Source organism: Homarus americanus, unplaced genomic scaffold, assembly GCF_018991925.1.
Source record: "Homarus americanus isolate GMGI-L3 unplaced genomic scaffold, GMGI_Hamer_2.0 scaffold14723, whole genome shotgun sequence".
Classification (NCBI taxonomy): domain Eukaryota; kingdom Metazoa; phylum Arthropoda; class Malacostraca; order Decapoda; family Nephropidae; genus Homarus; species Homarus americanus.
The window spans coordinates 159500-172210 of record NW_024722425.1 but is presented as its reverse complement, the minus strand read 5'-3'; positions in this window follow the sequence as shown (position 1 = coordinate 172210).

The window sequence follows — 12711 nt, the reverse complement described above, 5'->3', positions numbered from 1 at the left end:
ACATCTAAGAGACCCTCCATATAACGGACTTCCCTTCAATATAGTCCCTTATATAGAGGTTTCACATCTAAGAGACCCTCCATATAACGGACTTCCCTTCAATATAGTCCCTTATATAGAGGTTTCACATCTAAGAGACCCTCCATATAACGGACTTCCCTTCAATATAGTCCCTTATATAGAGGTTTCGCTGTACATGGACGTTGCCCTCGGTTTAAATCCTGTACAGTACCGGTATTATTGTATATTTTATAGAGGTTGGTGTTGCAGGCCGGAGGATAACTCACTTTAGCCATGAATAATAAAAATGGTGTCGATATTTTCACTCTGCAATATTTCTGTGTGTTGCTGAATGGATGTGTGTGTGTGTGTGTGTGTGTGTGTGTGTGTGTGTGTGTGTGTGTGTGTCGGTAGGTAACTTACATGGGTCAGGGGGTGTGTGGTTTAGTAACTTGTGTCAGGGGGATGTGGTTAGGTTAGTGTTGGTGTTTAATCCTAATAAGTTGGAGTTGCTAATCTTCATGAGCTCACCAGTGTGGTTTTTTTTGGCCGTGGTTTAACCTCAAGAACCCAGCAGTAATTAGATGGCGGTCGTAGCTACAAGACTGAAATGATTATATTGTCAGGTGTTATATTAGTGTTTACCTGACGGAGGCATAAGTGTCCTTCCTCACACACCTTCAGGAGATGACTCACTGTGTTGTTTATGTCCTCACCAACTACAGTTTTCCCTCCTGCCGGTGATTCATCTTTTATAATTTCTTAAAGGAAAAACAAATGAGGACTTAGGTAACTATATCAAGCGTGGCAGAAAGGCTTGACTAGTAAAATACACAGCCTGGGTGAGTTACTTGGGAACGCTTTTAGAGTAAACCAATTTATTTGATATACACACATACTTCCATGGTCCGCTTCATGAGGCAGTATATATATAAAAGTTTGGTAAAAGTCACAGAATAGAAGAAAGAATTTAAAGTTCCTGAGTAAAGGTGTTGTACTGGACCTCTTATGGGAGTCGACTTTATTGTTTTAGTGTAATAAATGAACACTTTGATATCTTCAGGCTATAGTACCTACGTTCCCTCCCTCTATCTCCCTCTCTTCCTCCCTCTTTCTCCCTCCCTCTCTCCCTCTCCCTCCCTCCCTCCCCCTCCCTCCCTCCTCCCTCCCTCCCTCCCTCCCTCCCTCCCTCCCTCCTACATGACACTGAAACAAGAGTGAACAGCTAAAGCAGTCAGTCAGGTAGATCAACAAGATGCAACAGTTCAGGTAAAGTCAGTCAGTCAGTGAGTCAGGTAGATCAACAAGATGCAGCAGTTCAGGTAAAGTCAGTCAGTCAGTGAGGTCAGGTAGATCCGACTGTGGACGCGCGTGAGATCCAATATCTCCTGAGAAGATTTGTCGGGATCAGGTTACCTCATCACGCACGGTCCTCTCCTCCCTTCACCACTTCTGCGGCGGATAAAGACATCGTTTATTTGTCTGTTTCAGGTAGAGGAGGGAGCCTGTTGTTGGGGTGGGGGCCTGTTGTTGGGGGCCTGGGGGTGGGGGGCCTGTTGTTGGGGGGTGGGGGGCCTGTTGTTGGGGGTGGGGCCTGTTGTTGGGGGTGGGGGTCGTGTTGCTAGTGTGGTGGGAGGAGGTCCGTTTTGTCACTGTGTGGGCGGTCAAGTTGTCACTATAGGTGGGAGGGGGTGTTGTCACAGAAGGGGTGTGTTGTCACTGTAGGGGGGTGTTGTCACTGTAGGGGGGGTTGTTGTCACTGTAAGGGGTGACATAAGAACGCGGTTCACCTCTTGACGAAGGTTTATTATCGTCTTATTACTTTTTATTGCTCGCTTTGTTCGGGTATTGATCACAGTGGCACGAGACGGTAGTGGACGGTGCTGTAGTGGACGGTGCTGTGGCTGTGTTGAAAGCTCCCTTCCTCCTCACCTCCACCATCTCTCCTTCCTTCCCTCCTCCCTCTCCCTTCCTCCCTCACCCTCACCATCTCTCCCTTCTCCCTCACCCTCACCATCTCTCCCTTCCTCCTCACCCCTCACCATCTCTCCTTCAGCCTCCTCCTTCCCTTCTCCTCACCATCTCTCCCTTCTCCTTCACCTCCCTCCCTTCACTCCCTCACCTCCCCTCTCTCCCTTCCTCCCTCACCCTCTCACCATCTCCCCTTCCTCTCACCTCCTCTCCCTTCCTCCCTCACCCCTCCACCCTCTCTCCCTTCCTCCTCACCTCCCTCTCTCCCTTCCTCCCTCACCTCCTCTCTCCTTCCTCCCTCACCCCTCTGCATCTCTCCCTTCCTTCTTCCTCCCTCCCTCCTTCCTCCTCCCACCCCTCACCATCTCTCCTTCCTTCTTCACCTCCTCCTTCCCTTCCTCCTTCACCTCCCCTCCTCCCTTCCTCTCCCACCTCCTGTCTCTCTCCTTCCTCCTTCACCTCCCCTCCCTCCTTCCTCCTCACCTCCCTCTCTTCTTCCTTCCTCCCCTCCACCCCTCACCATCTCTCCCTTCCTCCCTCACCTCTCTCTCCGCCCTCCCTCACCCCCTCCCACCATCTCTCCCTTCCTCCCCTCACCTCCCTCTCTCCTTCCTCCTCACCCCCCTCCACCATCTCTCCCTTCCTTCTTCACCTCCCTCCCTCCCTTCTCCCACCCTCACCATCTCTCCCTTCCTCCCCTCCCTCCCTCTCTCCTTCCTCCCCTCTCCTCTCCTTCACTCCCTCACCCCCTCACCATCTCTCCTTCTTCACCTCCTCCCTCCCTTCTCCCCTCACCCTCACCATCTCTCCCTTCATGCTTCACCTCCCTCCCTCCCTTCCTCCCTCACCTCCCTCTCTCCCTTCCTCCCTCACCCTCACCTTTTCCCTTCCTCCCTCACCCTCACCCTTTCTCTTCCTCACTCACCTCCCTCACCTTCCTCCATCCATCCTTCTCCACTTACCTCCCTCACCTCCTTTCTCCCTCACCTCCTTCCTCCCAAACAATCTCCTTCCTCCCTCTATTGAACTCCAACACCATTACCGCCGCCACCATTACCACCATAACCACCACCACCTGTACCACCATGATCACCGCCATTACTACCACCACTACTAACATTACCACCACCGCCATTAAAACCAACACCACCAACGCCACTATAACCACCATTACCATTATCAGCCACTAACACCACTACCGCCATTACCACCATTACCACTACCACCACTACCACCATCAGATGCTTCCTGCGTGCTGGTAGCCATTACATTACTCTTCGTGACCCGGGTTATTGTTATTCACAGCTAAATTAACCACAAACACAATTACATTACATTCATATAATCCTCAGTTATATAATTCCGCGTGTATGTCATGGTATAATTCTAGTTTTCCCTTACGCATATAATTCCGTGTGTATGCCATGGTATAATTCTAGTTTTCCCTTACGCATATAATTCCGTGTGTATGCCATGGTATAATTCTAGTTTTCCCTTACGCATATAATTCCGTGTGTATGTCGTGGTATAATTCTGGTTGTTCCATATAATTCCGCGTGTATGTCGTGGTATAATTCTGGTTGTTAAATGCAGAACGAGACTTAAAAGGCACCGTTTGTAATCTCATTGTAACTGGTTCGCTGTATTCTGTAATGGCTGTAATCTCATTGTAACTGGTTCGCTGTATTCTGTAATGGCTGTAATCTCATTGTAACTGGTTCGCTGTATTCTGTAATGGCTGTAATCTCATTGTAACCGGTTCGCTGTATTCTGTAATGGCTGTAATCTCATTGTAACTGGTTCGCTGTATTCTGTAATGGCTGTAATCTCATTGTAACTGGTTCGCTGTATTCTGTAATGGCTGTAATCTCATTGTAACTGGTTCGCTGTATTCTGTAATGGCTGTAATCTCATTGTAACCGGTTCGCTGTATTCTGTAATGGCTGTAATCTCATTGTAACTGGTTCGCTGTATTCTGTAATGCAAGGTAATGTTTCTGTAACCTGTATCTTTCTGTAATGTTTCTGCGTCGAGTGTGATTCTATTTTTAGGATTCTTGATTTTGCAGGAAGTGAAATTCACGTCTCATACTTATTGAGTTTTTATGCCATAGTAATCAAGAACGCTGATTTAACCTCTTGAGTACGATATGTGGTTTTCAAGGCTAAAAGCTCATTTGATTGGGGTAGTTTCAAGGCTAAAAGCTCATTTGACTGTCGTAGTTTCAAGGCTAAAAGCTCATTTGACTGGGGTAGTTTCAAGGCTGAAAGCTCATTTGACTGGGGTAGTTTCAAGGCTAAAAGCTCATTTGACTGGGGTACCTTCCGAGAACATGGTACTTACCAGTTAAAATATATCGAGGTTCTTACATACGGCCGACAACTGGAGACTGTTAGTAAGTTTGTTATATGAATGTTGTTTATTATGTATAAGTTATGTATAAGTAATGTATAATGTATATAATTCTGCCTTTTATTATCTGAATGTTTCATATTTGTACTTCGATTTTTTCCCAAGATAAATTAGCATTATTTAGTACTGCTTGCTAGGTCTACAGCCTTAACTAATCAACGTATTCACTTAGAAATTGTCCTTGCTAGGTTAGGTTAGGTTAGGTTGCCGATAAAATAAGGTGAACGTATGTATGAAGGCAGTGATTGGCTGTGCACTAATTATCTCACCTGTATCGGTAGTTAAGGAAGAAGACCCCTTCCTCAGGTGATATGTGTCCACTCCTGAGTCTTGTTGCATTGTTGAAGGCAGTGTTGCATCCATTCACCTGTTTGTTGCATTGTTGAAGGCAGTGTTGCATCCATTCACCTGTTTGTTGCATTGTTGAAGGCAGTGTTGCATCCATTCACCTGTTTGTTGCATTGTTGAAGGCAGTGTTGCATCCATTCACCTGTTTGTTGCATTGTTGAAGGCAGTGTTGCATTCTTTCACCTGTGTTGGGGACTAATTTCTGCCATTGTAAAGAGGCTTCGTTACCATACATACATACATACATACATACATACATACATACATACATACATACATACATACATACATACATACACAGTGCTCTCATTTCTCTTCGTATAACCTCTTACAATGGGAAGTAACTCATAATATTCCCGTCTAACTTGAGAGATCTTTTAAAACTTGCACAAAACACATCCGTTCATAGTCATGCAGTGTTTATCGTTGTTAACTCAGGGTTACATTACTAATTTAACGGGTTCTTGAAATAGTTAATAGTTAAATGTTGTCATAATGTATGTATGTATGTATGTATGTATGTATGTATGTATGTATGTATGTATGTTGTTATTCTTATTCTCATCTGTGTTGTTAAGTTTTCCAAGTTGTATTTTTGTGTTGATCTTCAGACTTAAGGAGAGAAAATATTTGAAGTTATTATTATTATTAGTACTATGTAGAGTGTTGGGGTTGTAATTACTCTCCTGGGGTTGTAATTACTCTCCTGGGGTTGTAATTACTCTCCTGGGGTTGTAATTACTCTCTTGGGGTTGTAATTACTCTCTTGGGGTTGTAATTACTCTCTTGGGGTTGTAATTACTCTCCTGGGGTTGTAATTACTCTCCTGGGGTTGTAATTACTCTCTTGGGGTTGTAATCACTCTTGTCTAAAGCTGTTGGGGTTGTATCCTGGGAAGATATTGGAAGCATAATGTGTTGTCTAATGGTAGACCCTGCTGCCATATGTGACCAAGTCCCAGGTTGCTGATCTGACTTTCTGCCTCATTTACACACAATTGCTGGGTCTCAATTGTTTCTCTTACTATTGACAACACAACATACATATAATGTTTCTCACTATTGATATATATATTTTTTATGGCCCTTTATTATTATTATCATTATCATTATCATTATTATTAATATTATTATTATTATTATTATTATCATTATCATTATTATTATTATTATTATTAATATTATTATTATTATTGTTATTATTATTATTATTATTATTATTATTATTATTATTATTATTATTATTATTATTTATATTAAGTTTTATTAATTTCATTATTATTATTATTATTATTATTATATTTTCGCCCCCCAGGCCTTGATGTGGGTTGTAATGAGCGGAACATTAACCAGGTAATATATATGTTGCCCAGGTGCCACTGTATTAGGCCGTCATTCATATATAAGACAGCAGCTAAGTGCACCTCTTACCCGGAACCTGAAAATAATTTATGAACAGCATTAATATCCGTGTTATTTACTAGCGCCGAATAAGGTAGTGGTGGTGCTACGTGTGTCTGGCCTTGCTGGTCACTGTGTCTACATTACCTCATCTTACCTCAGTACGTGTGTTAGTCTCTCTATACGGAGCAACGGAGGGGGAGAGAGGACATGATGAAATGCCCCACCGAGAGGGAGGGAGAGTGAGAGGGAGAGGGGAAAAAAAGAATACCCGGCAACTCAACGCCCCTCACTCGTTCCCCTCCTCGCTTTGACGCTAATACTAACCCTCACCCCGATATAACGAACAACATGGGCTATATCGAAGTTATAATCGTATCTATAACGAATTGTAATATATTTTTACTAATTACTCACACTAATGATGTAATTACCGGCGAAATAATTGATTATTTTGATGTTATTGTTGTGTTGGAGGTTGTTATATTGCGGGGGGTGTTAAGACTGGCTGTTACCTCGATATAAAGAACAGCTTCTTTTTTGTACAGGTAACTCAGGTAAGATTGTTGATATACGTGTACGGTATATATAACCTGCCGGTATAATTAACACCAGGTGATAGAGAGATAACGAGTATATCTATAAGACTTAGGAGTATATATGGTCTTATAAATGAAGTACAATACAAGTGGTATAATTTGCTTTTCCCTTCATCTTAATACCTGCAAACTTTACCCCCCACCCTCCCCCTACCACCCTCAGCCACCCCCTCCCCCTCCTCTGCCACCCTCAGCCACCCCTCACCCCCTCCCCTCTACCCACCTCAGCCACCCCCCCCCTCCCCCCTACCACCCTCAGCCACCCTCACCTCCCCCTACCACCCCTCAGCCCACCCTCTCCTCCCCTCCCCCTACCACCCTCCAGCCACCCCCCCTCCCTCCCCTACCACCCCTCCAGCCACCCTTAGCCCACCCCCCCCCTCCCTCTACCACCCTCATACCCCCCCCTCCCTCTACCACCCCCCTCCAGCCACCCTCATACCCCCCCTCCCCTCCCCTACCACCCTCCAACCACCCCCCTCCCTCCCCACCACCCTCAACCCACCCCCCCTCCCTCTACCACCTCATACCCTCAGCCACCCCCCCTCCCTCTACCACCCTCAGCCACCCTCACCCCCCTCCTCCTACCACCCCTCCCAGCCACCCTCAGCCACCCCCTCCCTCTACCACCTCAGCCACCCTCACCTCCCCTCCCCTACCACCCCTCAGCCACCCCCCCCTTTCCTCCCCTTTTTTTGCATATATTTCATAATCTCCTGAAGCTGGTGGAGCATCACCTTTGCCCACATACTGTACACGTCTACACACACACACACACACGCATACATGGATAGTCAGAGATACACACACATACATACATACATGGATAGACAGACAGACACACACACAGTGAGTTCAGGGTATAGTTTTAAGGTCTGCAAAGCCCCGTGGACACTGCTCGCCTCAAGTTGTTGCACTGGGAGATATTTGTCACTGTCGACACTCATGAAGAGGCACATATGTTCCTGTGTGTGTGTGTGTGTGTGCATATGTGTGTGTGTGTGTGTGTGTGTGTGTGTGTGTGTGTGTGTGTGTGTGTGTGTGTGTGTGTGTGTGTTTGGTCCTTTGTGCTTCCATGTTTGGTTGTGTTTTTCTCTTTTCTCTCTTTATCTCCTTCCCCTCTCCATTTCTCCCTTCCTCCCCCCTACGACGACCACCAGACTCCCTCCCTCTTTACCTCTTTCCATGCCTCTCTCCCTCTCTCCCTCTCTCTCTCTCTCTACTTCCCTCTCGCTGCCCTTCTCTTCCTCTCACGGCCATCATCATCATCATCCTCCCTTTCTCTCTCTCCCTGCCACGTCCCCTACCAGCCCTCCCGCCTCTCCCTCCTCACCATAGCCACTACCAGTCTCCCTCCTTCCCTCCCTCCCTCCTTCCCTCCCTCCTTCCCTCCCACAATCACCATCAACCTTCACCCTTCCTTCCCAAGTCCTCCACCAACTTTCCTCCCTCTTACTTCCACTCCCTACCTCCCTTCCTACCTCTCTTCCTCCTTACCCCTCCTTCTACTCCCTCCCTTCCTCCCTCTCTTCCTCCTTACCCCTCCTTCCCTCCCTCCCCTCCTCCACGCCTGCCATAAGCTTTTCTCCCTCTCACGCCCACTTCCTTCACTCCCTGCCTCCCTCCTTCCCACCCTCCCACGACGATCAGCAAGCCTTCCTTCTTCCTTCCCACCCTTCATCTCCCTCTCACGGGTACCACTAACCTTCCCTCCCTCCCACGGCGATAACCAACTTCCTTCCCTCCCTTCCTTGTTAAGAAGTAGTTTCCTTCCTTCCCATGTCTAACTGTACCTTCCTTCCTTCCTTCCTTCCTTCCTCACAATAGTCCAGCCACACCCACCTGCTTCATACATATACATAATATACACTTACCGGTATACATACAGTATACCCATACATAAGGAAGTGGTAGAGGCCCTATGGTGATTGGTTGGGGCGCCTTAGCCAATGTATTAGTGACGTCATTATGTAGATAGATAGATAGATTGATAGATAGATTGATAGATAAATTGATAGATAGATTGATAGATAATGCATTAAATCGTTATACATGTTTACAATTGGTTCAGCATGCATGTAGACAACGCAGGTATACAAACAATATACCTAGACAGTACAGGTATACAAACAATATACCTAGACAGTACAGGTATACAAACAATATACCTGAACAGTACAGGTATACAAACAATATACCTAGACAGTACAGGTATACAAACAATATACCTAGACAGTACAGGTATACAAACAATATACCTAGACAGTACAGGTATACAAACAATATACCTAGACAGTACAGGTATACAAACAATATACCTAGACAGTACAGGTATACAAACAATATACCTACGGTACAGGTATACAAACAATATACCTGACAGAACAATTATACAAACAATATACCTAGACAGTACAGGTATACAAACAATATGCCTAGACAGTACAGGTATGCAAACAATATACTAGACGGTACGGGTATGCAAACAATATGCCTAGACAGAACGGGTATGCAAACAATATGCCTGAACGGTACAGGTATGCAAACAATATGCCTGAACAGAACAGGTGTACAAACAATATATACCTGAACAAGTACGGGTATGCAAACAATATACTGGGCAATTGCAGGTATGCAACAATATACCTGAACAATTGCGAATTGTACAGAGCAATATACCTAGACAGTACAGGTATACAAATAATATACCTAGACAGTACAGGTATACAAACAATATACCTAGACAGTACAGGTATACAAACAATATACCTAGACAGTACAGGTATACAAACAATATACCTAGACAGTACAGGTATACAAACAATATACCTAGACAGTACAGGTATACAAACAATATACCTAGACAGTACAGGTATACAAACAATATACCTAGACAGTACAGGTATACAAACAATATACCTAGACAGTACAGGTATACAAACAATATACCTAGACAGTACAGGTATACAAACAATATACCTAGACAGTACAGGTATACAAACAACGGTAAACAGTAAGACGGTTTGACCAATGAAAACCCACGAATTAATACATCTATTCACAGGTTGTTTATAATTGGTAAAATAGTCTCAAACATTAATAGGAAATAGGGAATAGGAGGAGGCTAGGGGTCTTGGTAATAGGGAATAGGAGGAGGCTAGGGGTCTTGGTAATAGGAAATAGGAGGAGGCTAGGGGTCTTGGTAATAGGAAATAGAAGGAGGCGTGGTCTTGGTAATAGGAAATAGGAGGATGCTGGGGGTCTCTATACAATCCCGGATTATGTATTTTTGTATTGTATAAATTGGTTAGGTTAGGTGACATCATGTTAGGTTAGGTGACATCATGTTAGGTTAGGTTTGATTTGGTTAGGTTAGAAATGAACATCAAAAGGCTGGTTATAATTAATAGTGTGCGTTGATAAGTAAATTTGTCGTTTGTTATGGTAAGTTTTCATATTATATCGTTACGTCAGTAAAGGACTGTCCGGGGCTGAGTGTTCGTCACGTCAGTAAAGGACTGTCCGTGGCTGAGTGTTCGTCACGTCAGTAAAGGACTGTCCGTGGCTGAGTGTTCGTCACGTCAGTAAAGGACTGTCCGTGGCTGAGTGTTCCAAGTTATTTGTAACAGTTGAAATGAAAAGGAAATAATTGCAACTGTGTTTTTCTTTGATCTCTCTTCGAACTGGCGGTCAATTAAGAGCGGCAACTGAGGGGGGTGCCTGTCTGTCTGTGTGTCTGTCTGTGTGTCTGTCTGTCTGTGTGTCTGTCTGTCTGTGTGTCTGTGTGTGTGTCTGGCTGTCTGTGTGTATGTCTGTCTGTGTGCCTGTCTGTCTGTGTGTCTGTCTGTGTGTCTGTCTGTCTGTGTGTCTGTCTGTCTGTGTGTCTGTCCGTTTGTGTGTGTGTGTGTGTTCATTGCCTGTGTGTCTGTGTGTCTGGTCTTGTCTGCTGTGTCTGTCTGTCTGTGTGTGTCTGTCTGTCTCCTGTCTGTGTGTCTGTCCGTTTGTGTGTGTGTGTGTGTCTGGCTGTCTGTGTGTCTGTGTGTGTCTGTCTGTCTGTGTTCGTCTGTCTGTGTGTCTGTCTGTCTGTCTGTGTGTGTCTGTCCTCGTTTGTGTGTGTGTGTGTGTGTCTGTCTGTCTGTGTGTGTGTCTGTCTGTGTGTGTGTGTGTGTGTGTGTGTGTGTGTGTGTGTGTGTGTGTCTGGAATAGTCTGTTTGTTTTGTCTATCTATCTGTGCTCCATTCACATCTTTCTGTCTTTCTATCTATCTGTCTATCTGTCTGTCTGTCTGTATGTCTGTCTATCTATCTGTCTGTCTGTCTGTCTGTCTGTATCTATCTATCTATCTATCTGTAAACGCTTCTGTGCTTCGCCTTACATAGAATACAATGGGTGCCCAATAAACTAGCCCTCCAGTGGGACAAATTGTAAACAAAGGAGGGGGGGGAGGAGGGGGGTGAGAACGTTGTAAGATAAACGTTAGATGAAACGTTTGTGATGAAAGAGTGACGATGGTGATATAAAGAAACGTTAGGAGGAGAGACGAAGAGTGAAGAAACGTTTTAAGGAGACAAATAAAGAAACACTAATCCACAACAACAACAACAACAACAACACCAACAACAACAACAACAACAACAACAACAACACCAACAACAACAACAACAACAACAACAACAACAACAACAACAACAACAACAACAACAACAACAACAACAACACCACCACCACCACCACCACCACCACCACCACCACCACCACCACCAAACTCCTAAGGCCTGGGACACTAGTTGAAACAGTCATCACATAACAGACTTACACTCGGTGGCCAAAAGAGCGTGTATCCTCCTGGTAACGAAGGCCACTCGTGACAAGACGTGTACAGTAATTAAATTCACTTTCTATAGAAATTGAATATCATGGGATTCTCAAGACCCTCGTGAACTGGCACCAAGTCAAGTTCACCCCTATATGAGCCAGGCAACAGCAGCGGGTAAGTCAGTTCGTATATTCCTGATAGTCAGCTCAACTATGTGATCTTAGTTCCTGACAGTTATGTTATCTTAGTTCCTGACAGTCAACTCAACTATGTGATCTTAGTTCCTGACAGTCAACTCAACTATGTGATCTTAGTTCCTGACAGTCAGCTCAACTATGTGATCTTAGTTCCTGACAGTCAACTCAACTATGTGATCTTAGTTGGATTAAAACTAGAATTAACTCCAATGGGAATTAACAGGAGGGAAAAAAATACCCAACGATCGGAAAATTAAAAGAAACACATATGGTATTGATGAGCTTGAGACCGAGATTAAGTCTTCCCAGTGGGTAGTGTTCGGTGGCGTCTGCTTTCATCATCACTCGGGGGGGGAAGGTCAGCCTGGCGTCCACTTGATTATGAAAATGATGAAAGGAAATTAAAATCTGCCACACGTGTAGATGTTGGGGGTGTGTTGCCGAGTTGTACGGTGGTGTGTTCCCGGATACACTTACACTCACACCAGTACACTTACACTCACACTAGTACATACACTCACACCAGTACACTTACACTAACACCAGTATACTTACACTCACACCAGTACACTTACACTCACACCAGTACACTTACACTCACACCAGTACACTTACACTCACACCAGTATACTTACACTCACACCAGTACACTTACACTCACACCAGTATACTTACACTCACACCAGTACACTTACACTCACACTAGTACATACACTCACACCAGTACACTTACACTAACACCAGTATACTTACACTCACACCAGTACACTTACACTCACACCAGTACACTTACACTCACACCAGTACACTTACACTCACACCAATTGACTTACACTCATACCAATTGACTTACACTTACACCAATTGACTTACACCCACACCAATGGTCACTTACACTCACACCAGTAGTCACTTACGTGGTACTTTCCATGTATCGTGGGAAAGTGACAGATAGTAGTAGAGATTTG